At 37.9% G+C, this 15,520-nt stretch overlaps 1 non-coding gene across 1 annotated transcript; it reads left to right on the top strand.

Moving 5' to 3' along the window:
- The first annotated feature begins 10,538 nt into the window (after positions 1–10,538).
- LOC115065630 lies at positions 10,539–10,667 on the top strand. The gene has a single exon (XR_003845404.1). It is a non-coding gene; the product is annotated as a small nucleolar RNA SNORA17 (small nucleolar RNA).
- Positions 10,668–15,520: the final 4,853 nt, after the last annotated feature.

Raw genomic sequence — 15,520 nt, 5'->3', positions numbered from 1 at the left:
TCCTCCTCCTCCTCCTCCTCCTCCTCCTTCTCCTTCTTCTATTTTTTTAAATGCTCTTCAGACAAAATGTTTCACATGGGATGATATGCCCAACTTTTTGCTGGCTTTGAAATGTAACACATTCCTATATTTCTAGTATCCTGTTGAAGTGTGAGTGTCCTTTCAGCTGCTGGTCATAGAGTCATCTCTGGATATCTGCTGTGATGTCCCAAGATATTACATTGTTTTCGACAGGAATGGAAGAGTTAAAGGAAATACAGGAGTGGGGGAATATGACTCATTCAGTAGTAGACACTTTGAGTCTGATACATTGTGAATATTCATTTTCACACCTGTGAAAATACACTCTCAGCCAAGTGCCCCAAACCATGAATATCTTGTTTCACGGGACTGTCCTATGAATGAGAGAAGTGAATTTGATTTGCTTATTTTTCTTGTCTGGGTTTCCCTGGGTGTTAAATGTATTAGAATATAGAAATATTTTTTCACAGCATAAAATATTATTTTAGGTTTTGCTTTGTGTGTCCTGTAGAAAAATCTTTCTAGATGGCAACCTGAAATTTGTCTTTTGTTGACAAAAATATTATGCTAGATTTCACATGTTTTTTATCAAAAATAAAATAAAAATAAAATTCATTGTTTCATATCTAAAATAGAAAATACTTGAGTTTTATTTTCAGCTTTTAAAATCTATGCTTTCTTTCTATAATTCAGCCTATTGATAGTCACTAAAAAAAGAAGTTGAGAAGAGAGATTGGTTGAAATAACTTGAAATGTTTTTATAATACACACAGGCAGTGAACAATTTGATTATGTTCAGGAGATTATGAACATCAGGAATCCTTTGTAATAAAATATACAATGGCTTTTGCAATATCTCCAGATCAGTGAGGAAGTATATTTGGCCTCACCTCTAAGTCAGTGAAAACCATGAGAAAGACAGGCATCTGTGTCTAATTCTTCAGCATCTCTTGCTGGGAACAGAATTCAGATAAAATTCATTCAGTCCTAACTACAGAGCAGACAATCAATGAAATACAACTCCAAAAATAGCCAGGTCCCAGAACACTGGAGGCTTTAAAGCTAATTACCAGCACCTTTTTATGATGAGCAGAACCATAGCAGAAGCTAGTAAACTCCAGTATTTATTGCTCAGCTTTACGCTTCTGCTTGGATTACATAATTGAATCAGACAGTTTTGGAATTTGCAAGTTAATAAAATGTGTTCATATATCGATATCCCTCCCCAGGAGAAAGATTTAAATGACTATATTTTTGCACATTAAACTAGTGTTTGCATACCTTCTTTATACTCTTTTCCATATGGAAGAGATGTTTAGCAGCTGAAAAAAAATGTGTTATACATTCAAAAAAATAAAACCACACAAAGAAGGAAAGCAGTGAGAAATGTCTAAGCTTGGGAAAGAGTAAGCTTAGAAAGAAGAGAGTTAAGACAATCACAATCACACATTTTATACACAATAAAAATGATGTAAAATAATATTTGTCATAATATATTTATTAAACTTGAACACCTTCACAGAGTTAGAAAGGGCAATTTGCAAATTCATCTGAAATAACAAAAAAACCTAGGATAACAAAAACCATTCTCAACAATAAAAGAACCTCTGGTGGAATCACCATGCCTGACCTCAAGCTGTACTACAGATCAATTGTGATAAAAACTTCATTGCACAGGTACAGCGAGGCAGGTAGATCAATGGAATAGAATTGAAGACCCAGAAATGAACCCACACACCTATGGTCACTTGATCTTTAACAAGGGAGCTAAAACCATGCAGTGGAAAAAAGACAACATTTTCAACAAATGGTGCTGGCTCAACTGGCAGTTATCATGTAGAAGAATATGAATTTATCCATTTTTATCTCCTTGTACAAAGCTCAAGTCTAAGTGGATCAAAGACCTCCACATAAAACCAGAGACACTGAAATTGATAGAGGAGAAAGTAGGGAAAAACCTCGAAGATATGGGCACAGGGGAAAAAATGGCTTATGCTATAAGATCAAGAATCAACAAATGGGACCTCATAAAATTGCAAAGCTTCTTTAAGGCAAAACATACTGTCAATAAGACAAAAAGGCCACCAACAGATTGGCAAAGGATTTTTACCAATCATAAATCTGATAGGGGACTAATATCTAATATATACAAGGAGCTTAAGAAGCTGGCCCCCAGAAATTCAAATAACCCCATTAAAAAATGGGGTACAGAGCTAAACAAGAATTCTCAACTGAGGAATACCGAAGGGCTGAGAAGCACTTGAAAAAATGTTCAACATCCTTAATCATCAGGGAAATGCAAATCAAAACAACCCTGAGATTCCATCTCACACCAGTCAGAATGGCTAAGATCAAAAATTCAGGTGACAGCAAATGCTGGCAAGGATGTGGAGAAAGAGGAACACTCCTCCATTGTTGGTGGGATTGCAAGCTTGTANAACCACTCTGGAAATCAGTCTGGTGGTTCCTCAGAAAACTAGACATAGTACTACCAGAAGCACTCTCCTGGGCATATACCTAGAAGATATTCCAACTGTTAATAAGGACACATACTCCACTATGTTCATAGCAGCCTTTTTTATAATAGCCAGAAACTGGAAAGATCCCAGATGTCCCTCAACAGAGAAATGGATACAGAAAATGTGGTACATTTACAGAATGGAGTTGTACCCAGCTATTAAAGAACAATGAATTTATGAACATTTCCTGAGTGAGGTAACCCAATCATAAAAGAGCACACATGATATGGACTCACTGATAAATGGATCTTAGCCCAGAATCTCAGAATCCTTTTTAGAAGGGGGAACAAAATACAGAGACAAATTTCGGAGCTGAAAGTGAAGGAATGACCATCTAGTGTCTGCCCCACTTGGGGATACAGCCCATAAACAACCACCAAACCCAGACACTATTGCAGATGCCAACAAGAGCCTGCTGACAGCAGCCTGATATAGCTGTCTCCTGTGAGATTCTGCCAGTTCCTGGCAAATACAGAAGTGGATGTTCACAGTCATCCATTGGACAGAGCACAAGGTCCCAATGAAGGAGCTACAGAAAGTACCCAGGGAGCTGAATGGGTCTGAAGCCCCACAGGAGGAACAACAATGTGAACTAACCAGTAACCCCATAGCTCCTTGAAACTATACCACCAATGAAAGAAAACGCATGGTGAAACTTGTGACTCTAACTGTATATGTAGCAGAGATTGGACTAGTCAGTCATCAATGGGAGGAGAGGCCCTTGGTCCTGTGAAGGCTCTATTCCCCAGTGTAGGTGACTGTAAGGATCAGGAATGGGAGTAGGTGGGTTGGGGATCAGGGGGAGGGGGAGAAGACAGGGGATTTTTGGAGGGGAAACTAGGAAATGGCATAACATCTGAAATATAAATAAAGGAAATATTTAAGAAAAAAATTGCCTGGTATCCTACTAATTCTAGCCTTAGTTATTAATGTCTATATAGATCTAAATGTAATAAAAAAGCCATCTAAAATTACTTGAATGATTTTTTCCAATCTGAGTTTTGTTATGGTATTTTTATCTTTTAAATATATTCTCGCATTAATTATTATATTTTAGTTCAATGGACATACTCTATTTTTACTGAAATTTTTTTCATAAGTTAGCATTCCTCACACTGTGGTAACCATGTCACTAACATCTATTGTCTTACAAAATATAAGGATTATTTTAAACATACACACAGACAATATTATGGAGTCTAGAGTATATTAACATTTCCCCCTTCTTTTAAAATATATTTTGCTTAATAATTTATCTTTTGAGAATTTCTTGTATTTGTACAATGTATTTCTACCATATCCATGCCATTCTCTTCTGTTCAATGTCTCCTATATCCCATCTCCACTCATCTCTCTTAATAGCGTGTTCTCTCTCTCTCTCTCTCTCTCTCTCTCTCTCTCTCTCTCTCTCTCTCTCTCTATATATATATATATAAAATCCACTGTGTCCAGTTAGAACTTCCTATATGTGTACCATTTCATGACCATTCACTGGTGCATGGTAGTGTACCAGGGACAACACCCCTAGGGAAAACTGACCCTCTGCCCTTCTCCAGTGGTTCTTGACTTTGGTCAATAGCTCCTCAGCTTCAGGTTATTTTCCCATTTATTGAGATAGGGTTTTATTTTCCAGTCTAGACTGGCCTTGAACTCATGCCAACCCTCTTGCCTTGGTCTCTTGATTGCTGAGATTAAAGGCATGAGTAACTGTGGCTGACATTAAAGTACAGTGATTTAAAGATTCCACAACATGTGGTTTTTACAGCCATTTATTCCTAAGCTTTTTCTGGAAGTTGTTTTGTTTCTGTAGTTAATTAAGCTTGTGGTAATCATAACAAAGACAGGTCAAGGCTAAGGATTTTATGAGGATAAGGAATAAATCCATGCGAATGACCATGATGTAATGTAAGCTGCAAAGTACAAGTTTAAAAAGAACTTAGATTCAATAAGTTTTTATTTTGGTGTAAATTATATGTTTCTAAGTTGTATAAAAAGAAAGGGATGCACAAAAATCAGTGTCAGCAAGCATGGGATGCAACTGGAATACTTGTGTGTTGACAGAAAAGCTAAAGCTCATCACATTGAAGTTTCACTATAGCTATGTGTCTAACAGATGTGAGAGCTTATTATCTGACCAAAGTCATGTACAAGCAACATTGGTTCATTGCTTATGATAGTTCATTAACTTTGCTTTGAGTTCCAGTATAGAAACAATATAAGTTTCCATTGAAAACACAAAGCATATATGAACTGTTTTGTATACGTATCAGGGACTATAACAATTTGGGAGAACACATTTTAATTCCAACTAAATGAGCCTCAATTTCTTAAGGATGGGATAAAACAGTCAGACACAAGAGCACCCATCATTCTGAGGTGGGGTTATCCACTAAGAGAGTATAAAGATGACTGGTACTGTCATGTGTCAAGTGTCAGGTCAGGAACTGCACAGGCTTGGAAATTTACCATCAAAATGTAAGCCTCTGTCTTATAGATCGTTATAATCCACTTACACTATCCCCTCATGAAAAAAGTAAATGATGTTCAAACTAAAATAAAAACAGTCTCAGCCATTAGCTTTATTTGACAGAATGGCCAGTGGAGTTTAATTCCTTCTTTCTAGTCTTCTGAATTCCTTAATTGGATGTGTAATAGTTATATAATCAGGGATTACCAGGAACCAGCCATAAAACCCAGAAGTTATCAGAATCATAGAAGCAGAGACATTGACAGAATCTGAACTTTATTAGCTTCATAAAGTTGATTAATTTCATAGGTTTTGCTCATTTTTTGTTTGTTTTTTTTTTTTTGGTGTATTTTAGGTTTTGTTTTATGTAAACTAATTAGTTTTCAAAATAAAGCTACTTTTTGGTAAAATGTGTTATATTTTTGTTGGAGGTGTTTTGTATTAAAAAAAAAACACTCATTGAAACTAAAATCTACAGATTTAACTCTTTTGGCTTAGGGAAGAGATGCAGACACTGGAAATGAGAAAGGCCATCCTAGCATTCTGTACATCAGTGTGGTCTGTTAAATTGAAAACATCTGTGCAAAGGAAATGGCTCTCTAATTAGAACCATGTGTACAGCATAGCAAGTGAAGCCTAGCTCCTGAGATTCAGGGTTTGGTAATGCCCTTAGCCTTTCTGTTTAAGCTTTGTTTACAGCTGATGGACGGTACCTACCTGTAACCCCTGCCAGCTATTCTCTTGGTGCAGAACAATTGCCTCCCCATTTCCCATGGACCCGAAAAGTAACTTTGGATTAGTCAGTCCTCTTGTTTTTGTTTTTGTTTTTAAACTGAACAGTTTATTGAGATAATTGTAGCTTGACATGAAATTGTAAGAAGTATTATTCATTGCTAATGTTATGCAAAATGATGGTACACTATTACAATCAAGATACCTATACTGATACAACCCACCTATCTTTCCCAGGGCATTTAGATTTTGCTTTGTGTGCGTTTGTGTGTTTATACATGTATGTAATTTTACGTGTTTAAGTTTTTACACCAATCATCATAGACCAGATGAAAAGTACCTTAGTCAAGACAACCCATAGATTATTGGTTTATCTGAATGGTTTAATCTGAATTTTTCTGCCGAAATTTAGAGCTGGTACTCCTGATGCCATATCAAGAGTCTGAAAATAAGTAAGCCACTAAGGTCTTGAGAGGACCTTAAGTATCATAATGTTGGGGAGCAAATTCATAAGACTTCCAAGAAAGTGTTCACTAACTAATGCAATGAACTTAATCTGGAAAAAAAATAGAAAATTATCTGTAATTTTTTGAAAAAGTAAGATGAAGAATCTCAGGCAGAGGTTGTAATGAACAAATAAAAATTTTGACAAAAAACAAACAAACAAAAAAAGAACGAAAAACCAACATCCACTTATAAGTGAGTACATAGCATCTGTGTCTTTGGGGGTCTGGGTTACCTCACCCATGATTATATTTTCTAGTTTCATCCGTTTGCCTGTAAATTCATGATTCTTTTTTTTTTTTAACAGCAGAGTAGTATTCCATTGCATACATGTATCACATTTTGTTTATCCATTCTTCAGTTGAGGGATATCTAGGATGCTTCCAGTTTCTTGCTATTAAGAAAAAAGCAGGTGTATATTACTTTTACTATGTTTAGGTATGGGCCTAGAATTCCTGATCTTTCTAAGATGTTTAACATGAAAGGATGTTGAATTTTATAAAATGATTTTTCAGCATCTAATGAAATGATCATGTGTTTTTTTCTTTTAAGTAGTGGATTACATTGATGGATTTTATATATTGAACCATCCCTTCATCCCTGGGATGAAGCCTACTTGNTCATNNTGANTGATCATTTTTGATGTGTTCTTGGNTTCNGTTTGNGAGNATTTTATTGAGNATTTTTGCATCAATATTCATAANGGAAATTGNTCTGAAGTTCTCTTTCTTTGTTGGGTCTTTGGTTTAGGTATCAGAGTAATTGTGACTTCATAGAAAGAACTGGGTAGAGTACCTTCTGTTTCTGTTTTGTGGAACAGTTTGAGGAGTTTTCTTTGAAGGACTGCTCGAACTCTGCACTAAACCCATATTGTGCTTTTTTTTTTTTTTTTTTTTTTTTGGGAGACTATTAGTGACTGTTTCTATTTCTTTAGGGGATATGAGATTCTTTAAATTGTTTATCTGATCCTGATTTAACTTTGGTACCTGTTATCTGTCTAGAAAATAGTCCATTTTACACAGATTTTTCAGTTTTGTTGAGTATAGGCTTTTGCAGTAGGATCTGATAATGTTTTGGATTTCCTCAGATTCTGTTGTTATGTCTCCCTTTTCAATTTTGATTTTGTTAACTAGGATACTGTCTTAGTGCCCTCTAACTAGTCTGGCTAAGGGTTTATCTATTTTGTTGATTTTCTCAAAGAACCGGTTCCTGATTTGGTTGATTCTTTGTATAGTTCTTTTTGTTTTTCTTTGGTTGATTTCAGCCCCAAGTTTGATTATTTACTGCCATCTACTCCTCTTGGGTATATTTTCTTCCTTTTGTCCTAGAGCTTTCAGATGTTCTGTCAAGCTGCTAATGTATGCTAGCTCCAGCTTTTTTTTTGGAGGCACTCAGAGCTATGAGTTTCCCTCTTAGGACTGCTTTCATTGTTTCCCATAAGTTTGGGTATGTTGTGGCTTAATTTTGTTAAGCTCTAAAAAGTCTTTAATTTCTTTCTTTAATTTTTTCCTTGACCAAGTTATCAATGAGTAGAACGTTGTTCAGCTTCCAAGTGTATGTGGTCTTTCTATTGTTTATGTTGTTATTGAAGACCATGGGGATCTAATAGGATGTATGAGATTATGTCAATCTTCTTTTATCTGTTAAGGCCTGTTTTGTTGGGTCAGTTTTGGAGAAGGTACCATGAGGTGCTGAGAAGAAGGTATGAGAGTTGAGTGTTGAAGTCTCCCACTACTATTGTGTGCAGTGCAATGTGTGCTTTGAGCTTTAGTAAAGTTTCTATTAGGAATGTGGGTACCCTTGCATTTGGAGCATAGATATTCAGAATAGAGATCTTCTTGGTAGATTTTTCCCTTTGATGTGTATGAAGTGTCCTTCCTTATCTTTTTTGATAACTTTAGGCTGGAAGTTAATTTTATTCAATATTTGAATGGCTACTCCAGCTTGTTTCTTGGGACCATTTTCTTGGAAAATTGTTTTCCAGCCTTTTACTCTGAGGTAGTGTCTGTCTCTGTCATTGAAGTGGGTGTTGTGTATGCATCAAAATGTTGGGTCCTGTTTACATATCCAGTCTGTTAGTCTATGCCTTTTTATTGGGGGAATTGAGTCCATTGATATTAAGAGGTATTAAGGAGAGAAGGTTATTGCTTCCTGTTATTTTTGTTAGAGGGGGAATTATGGTTTTTTTGTGGTTATATTCTTTTTGGTTTGTTAAAAGATTATTTCCTTGACTATTCTAGGGTGTAGGTTCCTTCCTTGTGTTTCAGTTTTCCATTTATTATTCTTTGAAGAGCTGGATTTGTGGAGAGTTATTGTGTATATTTGTTTTTGTCATGGAATATCTTGATTTCTCCATCTGTGATTACTGAGAGTTTTGCTGGGTATAGTAGCCTCTGCTTGGTGTTCTCTTAGGGTCTGTATTACATTTGCCCAAGATATTCTGGATTTCATAGTTTCTGGCAAGAAGTCTGGTGTAATTCTAATAGGTCTGCCTATTTATGTTACTTGACCTTTTGCCTTACTGCTTTTAATATTGTTCCTTTGTTTTGTATATTTGGTGTTTTGACTATTATGTGACAAGAAGAATTCCTTTTGTGATCCAATCTATTCGGTGTTTTGATTATTATGAGACAGGAAGAATTTTTTTATTGATCCAAACTATTTGGAGTTCTGTAGGCTTCTTGTATGTTCATGGTCACCTCTTTCTTAGGGAAGATTTCTCCTATAATTATGTTGAAGTTATTTACTGGCCTTTAAGTTGAAAATCTTCATTCTTATCTCTACCTATCATCCTTAGGTTTGGTCTTCTCATTGTGTCCTGGATTTCCTGCATGTTTTGAGTTAGGATCATTTTGTATTTTGCATTTTCTTTGATTGTTGTGTCCATGTTTTCTATGGAATCTTCTGCACCTGAGATTCTCTCTTCCATCTCTTGTATTCTGTTGGTGATGCTTGCATCTATGGCTCCTGATTTCTTTCCTAGGTTTTCTATCTCCAGAGTTGTAACCCTTTGTGATTTCTTTATTGTTTCTACTTTCATTTTTAGATCCTGAATGGTTTTTGTTCAATTCCTTCACCTGTTTGTTTGTGTTTTCCTGTAATTCTTTAANGGATTTTGTGTTTCCTCTTTAAGGGTTTCTACCTGTTTAGCTGTGTTCTCCTGTATTTCTTTAAAGGGGTTATTTACATCCTTCTTAAAGTCCTCTATCAGCATCAAGAGATATGGTTTTAAATCCACATCTTGATTTTCTGGTGTGCTGGGGAATCCAGGACTTGCTGTGGTGGGAGAACTTGGTTCTGATTGTGCTAAGTAATCTTGATTTCTATTGGTAAGATACTTGCATTTACCTTTCACCATCTAGTTATCTCTGGTGTTAGATGTTCTTGCTATCTCTGGCTGGAGATTGTTCCTCTGGTGGGTCTGTAAGCCTGTGTCAGCACTCCTGGGAGACTAGCTCTCTCCTGGTGGAACTTGTGTATAGAGGGCTCTGGAACAGTCTAAGCTCATGGGTGCAGATGGCAAACTGGAAGGATCCTCTCCACGCTGCTCTACTGGTCTTGTGCACTGTGTGCTCCTGGCAGGCCCCACTCCACACAGTTATTGGAGAGAAAGTGGCTGTCTCACCTCTGAGCCCAGGAATAAAAACACTCCTTGGAGAACAGGTCTCTCCTGACAGGACCCATGCACAGTGCTTTGTGGAATAGTCTCAGGTCACAGGTACAGATGGCAGACTGGAAGGATCTCAGCTTCTCTTTTATTACATTCTCACAAACTTTTAAAAAGAGATTTAAATTTCGATAAATTTGGATTTTATTTGTGAATCAGGCTTTTGGTACCAGTTACTATGATCCTAAAAATCCCTTTTATATACACACATAAATAGTCTTTTGTAAGTAGTTTATAGTTGTACAATTAGGTAAAATTTCATTTCTGAGGTCATACACACACACACACACACACACACACATACACACACTACGAGAGAGAGAGAGAGAGAGAGAGAGAGAGAGAGAGAGAGAGAGAGAGAGAGAGAGAGATTGTGTGTATATGTGCTGAAAGCTTAGAGTCTGTAATTCTTAGTTCCATATTTCTTATGGTTAAATAAACTCTGTTGATTGTTACTTAAAGCACCGAACTTCCCTTTGCCATGCCTACTTTGTTATTAATCACGGCAATTTCTTTTCTTTCTTTTTGTTTCATTTTTTTGGGCAATAATATCCACCTAGTTACTTTTCATCCCTTCTATTTCCCTCATGTTTTAAATTTTTATCTGTTCAAGATAACTACTACAGACCCTATCCCTAGAGGGGTAGTGGATGCTGCTGTATCACATGTGCATCAGGAGGTGGCAGAGAGGGGAGAGGCTATGTCAATGCTCAGTGTTCTGATCTGTGAACATCTAAATGGTTAGTAACTTAACATTCTCTGAAAAGAAAATCAGCCTGGGGTAACCACAGGTACAGCTATAGACAAACCTTGGCAGGCTCCCAGGACAGGGAGCAAGCTGGAAACTAGAAGATCCCAGCCCAGGACTGTGGGCCAAGGTTAGGAGTGAGCCCAATACAGATATCCTTGCAAGGGGCCATTTGGATGGGCCTGGTGAGGTGTGAGCTCAAGACTACCACCAGACCATCACCATGGAACCCTGGCAGGCAGCTAGCCTAAGATGAATAGTCTGAAGCAGTGCAGGCCTACAAGGGCAGGGCATGCATGAGATGACACTTGCCCAGGTCCATAATGCACAAGTGAGACATAGCAACACTGAGACCACCTTCTGAGACAACCCCAGACACTCAGAGACGCTGGGCACCATTAAGAGGAACAAGCAAATGGTGGAGAAGTAGAAGAGAAAGAGAAAAGAGAATTTGGGCACAAGGAAGAGATGCAGAGCTAGAGACACACAAAAGCTTCACAATGAGATTGCAACGTGGAGGCAGATTACAAAGGCGGAGGCAGGATGAAGAAGACCTGTCCCTGGGGGGTTATGAGAGGAGGAGAGATCCCTGCCTGACACTGTATCACAGCTGGGCAGCAGAGTAGAGCTTTCCATCTTTGTGGAGTTTGCTGTTGAGTCCTCTGGAGATCATGAGAATGGAGGCAATGGGCTGACCAGCTCAGAGACATCTCAGGCCCAGATCTAGTCTTTTCTTTTCTTTCTTTTTTTCCTTTCTTGGGTGTGGTGAGGGTGAGTTGCAAAAAGAAGATGAGTTGGATTGGGGTATAACTTCCCCACCCCCTGACACCATTCCTTTAAGAACCTGTCTCTCCATAGAAATGAGGCATTCACAGAACTTTTAACTCTAGCCAATGAATGGTTTTTCATTTACACTGGAAATTCCTCCCCACTCTCTAAGGTCAATGTGTTCCTCTGGTTCACCCCAAACATAGTATATGTGCACAAACTCACCGAGAATAAAGGTAAGCACACAAGTTAAGACCATCAAAGAGAGCTGATTCATTAAAGACCATTGGATGAAGACTGTAGAAGGTCTTCATCGGAAAGTGCAGAAAATAACACTGCCAGGATCCTCAGAGAAGTGTCCTGGCCCAATCATAGCATCTGGACACCTGGAGACGGAGGAAGCAGAGGATGCAGAAATACAGCTGGACCCTAAAACACATAGCACATTTGGATTCGAGGTGGAAGGCATGTCTCAGGTAATGGGGTAAAAAGATGTTTTCTGACCATGGTTCACATTGTTCACAGTCACTTTGTGAAATTTCCTTATTTTCCTTTTATTGTCTTTTGCAGTATAGTTTTGGTTCTCCAAAAGGGAATTCTGAGCTCATGTGTGTTATGATTATGTGCACAAGTGTCTCTGTCTCCATGTATCTATGTCTTTCTTTATCTCTTTCTCTATCTCATCTCTCTCTCTCTGTCTCTGTCTGTCTGTCTGTCTGTCTGTCTGTCTGTCTGTCTGTCTGGTCTGTCTGTCTGTCTGTATCTCTCTCTCTCTCTCTCTCTCTCTCTCTCTCTCTCTCTCTCTCTGTGTGTGTGTGTGTGTGTGTGTGTGTGTGTGTTTGTGTGTGTCTATGTGTGTATGTATCTGTGAGTGGTGTTACAGGCATATTCACATGAAATGTGACTGCATGTGCCAATGTATGTGGAGAAGGGTAAAGACCAACACTGACACTGGTTGGTTTGCCCCATCATTCTCTACCTCATTTTGATAAACATAGGCTTTCATTGATTGGTCTGGATTTTATTGCATTTGCCTAGACTAACTAGCCAGTAAGTACCTGGGATCTACCTATCCCATCCCCTCAGATCTAGGGTTGTATACATACACATACAGCAGGTCTGTCTTTTCTATAGATGCTAGGGTTCCAAAATCATATTCTCATGCTTCCCCAATAAGCACTTTCCCCACTGAGCCACCTTCTTTGTTGTTGTTTTTGTTGTTTAGTAATAAGTGTTAGTTTGGACAGACTGACAATAAAACAAAACAACACATGAACAACACGTTCGATACCCAAAATACTGAAAGATGATTTTTGGCACGTAAAATGTATAAACATAAACAGTAATGTTCCATTCAAAATCTGACAGTCCCCAATTTGAGTTACTTTTTGTTTTGTTTTTCCTCTCTACAATGGAGGTAGGTGCTGATTTATTTTAGGTAGGTTCCTTTATTTTAATTTGGATATGATTGGAAAATAAATGAAGATCAAATGGGAATAAGCTCATTTTGTGGTTACTTCTTTCTCTGTAATCTACTTTATATATCAAATATGATAAAGAGTCCCATGAATGGTGATGATAATGCACCAGAATGGTGCCTAACCTTGGGCTATCACTAAGAAGTTAATGACAAACTCCACTAGGTGTTGTTGCAGACCTACTGAGCATGGGAAGCTCTGCAGTGTATGTTGATCTTTGTCTTACAAGCATAACTTCCCTTCCTTTTGCACCAAGAAGAAATACCCCTAAAGAATAGACAGAATATACTAGATTTGTGGTGACATGAAAGAGAAGGAACAAAGAGAGTAACAGTGTTCAGCAATGTGATTCTGGAGAAGAAATTGAGAACTGTCTAGGAGTTTAAAGGGAGATTTCCTTTAAAATGGGGGCAGTGAGTGGTAGAATAATGCCCTAGTATGCAAATGGCCCTGTATTTCATACTATCTCATCTAGGAAACTAATTAAATATGATTCTTCTTTCTTTCTTCTGTCTCTCCTTTCATTTTATGGTATGAGGGGGTTATGCCCAAGGCTTTAAGCATAATAACCATGTACTAAGCTTCTCTAATATACAATATTTATTTTAAGTCAAAGTCTTACTAAGTTGCCCAGGATAAATTTCAAACTTGTAACTCCTTTGCCTCAACTTCCTGTGCCTGTGGTTGCAAGTGAGAGTCATCATTCTGAACAAGGACTGATTCTTTGTGGATGTTCATCATGTCAAGAGAGAAAGTGAAAGTAATAAAGGTGATGCTGGAAAAAAAGGTCATGAGGAGAGCTGTGACACAGACCTGTAATGTACACAGACATCCTTCTTCTGGAAGACAGGAAGTCTAGATAGACAGTAATGAAGGAGGAGTTAGACAACTGGGAACAATGTCATTTACTAGAAGGGCACATTTTATTGTTTTCATTCTCTGTGAGATGGAAAATTAGACCACTGTTGAATGTGGATTTTGTTGAGAGGTAGGTAGATTGGATAAAGTGTACAGATAATACTAATATGATGGAAGGTTGAGCAAGTGGTAAATCACAGTTGCCTGGTATCATGGGTCTACTTCTAATTTACAAAGGACACCAGCTACCTATGTGTGCCACCTTGTGTACATTTATCTGTAAGTGAATAGGAAGAAAAATATACATGATGCTTCTCAGGTAGAGTTTGTCTACTTATCTTTCTATATAAATATGCACAGAAAACATCTATGTTTCTGAACAACGAGTTGGTCAGCAAGGTCATGTATGTAAGCAAGGTCATGTGTTGATGCAGAATATCATTCAGTGATACATATTAGCATATCCATTCAGGAGGTCCCACTTCAGTTGGATTTCCCTTTCCCTCTACCCCAAAACAAGGAAGTGATTAGCTAGTTTTTCTTTAATTCCATGTACTCTTAAGCGTTCTATTTTTCCCCGTAAAGAAATCTTTATCATAAATAATTGATTCCTGTAAGTTAAATTGATATCTATCTAGACCACAATAGCCTAACCTGCACATCTTAACCAATACTAGTAATGCAGCTATAAGTAATTCTGAAGGTTTCTCTTCCAGGAAGTTCTAATTTCCTTTAAGAGCCACGAAAGTTAGAGTGAAATAGCTTCATTTTTACAAAATTCAGCTTCACAATAGCTTCCTTTCTTCATTAGTGATTAAAGGTATTATTTAATCAATCAGACCTTTTTCTGATGGCTTCTGCAAAGGATGGAGCCAATTAATTAGTAATATCCACAACCTTCTCTGGCTCCAGATATCACAGCAGGCCAGAAAAAGAATTCTAACATCCGCTACAACTCAAGAACACAATTATCTCTGGTGCATTTAGTTATGAAAATGGGTAAAATAGAATTGAGCATCACATAGTCAGAGTTTGTGATGTTATATTTTTCTTTTTTTATTATTAGATATTTTCTTCACTTACATTTAGAATGCTATCCCCTTTCCTAGTTTCCTCTCTGAAAATATCCTAAACCCTCCCCCTCCCCCTGCTCCCCAAAGTATCCACTTCTGCTTCTTGGCTCTGGCATTGCCCTACACTGGGGCACATAAAATTCACAAGACAAAGGGCCTCTCCACCCATTGATGGATGACTAGGCTGTCCTCTGCTACATATGCAGCTAGAGACGCGAGCTCTGGGGGTACTGGTTAGTTCATATTGTTGTTCCACCTATAGGGTTGCAGACCTCTTCAGCTCCTTGGGAACTTTGTCTAGCTCCTTCATTGGGGACTCTGTGTTCCATCCGATAGATGACTGTGAGCATCCACTTCTGTATTTGCCAGGCACTGGCATAACCTCACAGGAGACAGCTATATCAGGAGCTGTCAGCAAAATCTTGTTGGCATATGCAATAGTATCTGTGTTTGGTGGTTGTTTATGGGATGGATCCCCAGGTGGGGCAGTCTCTGGATGGTCATTCCTTCAGTNTCAGCTCAGAACTTTGTCTCTGTAACTCCTTCCATGGGTACTTTGTTCCTCATTCTCAGAAGGAACGAAGTATCCACACTTTGGTCTTCCTTCTTCTTGAGTTTCATGTGTTTTGCAAATTTTATCTTGGGTATTCTAAGTTTCTGGGCTAATATCTGCTTATCAGTGAGT

This window comes from Mus pahari, chromosome 16, assembly GCF_900095145.1.
Source record: "Mus pahari chromosome 16, PAHARI_EIJ_v1.1, whole genome shotgun sequence".
Taxonomy (NCBI): Eukaryota; Metazoa; Chordata; class Mammalia; order Rodentia; family Muridae; genus Mus; species Mus pahari.
This window is presented reverse-complemented; position numbering and strand designations above follow the sequence as displayed.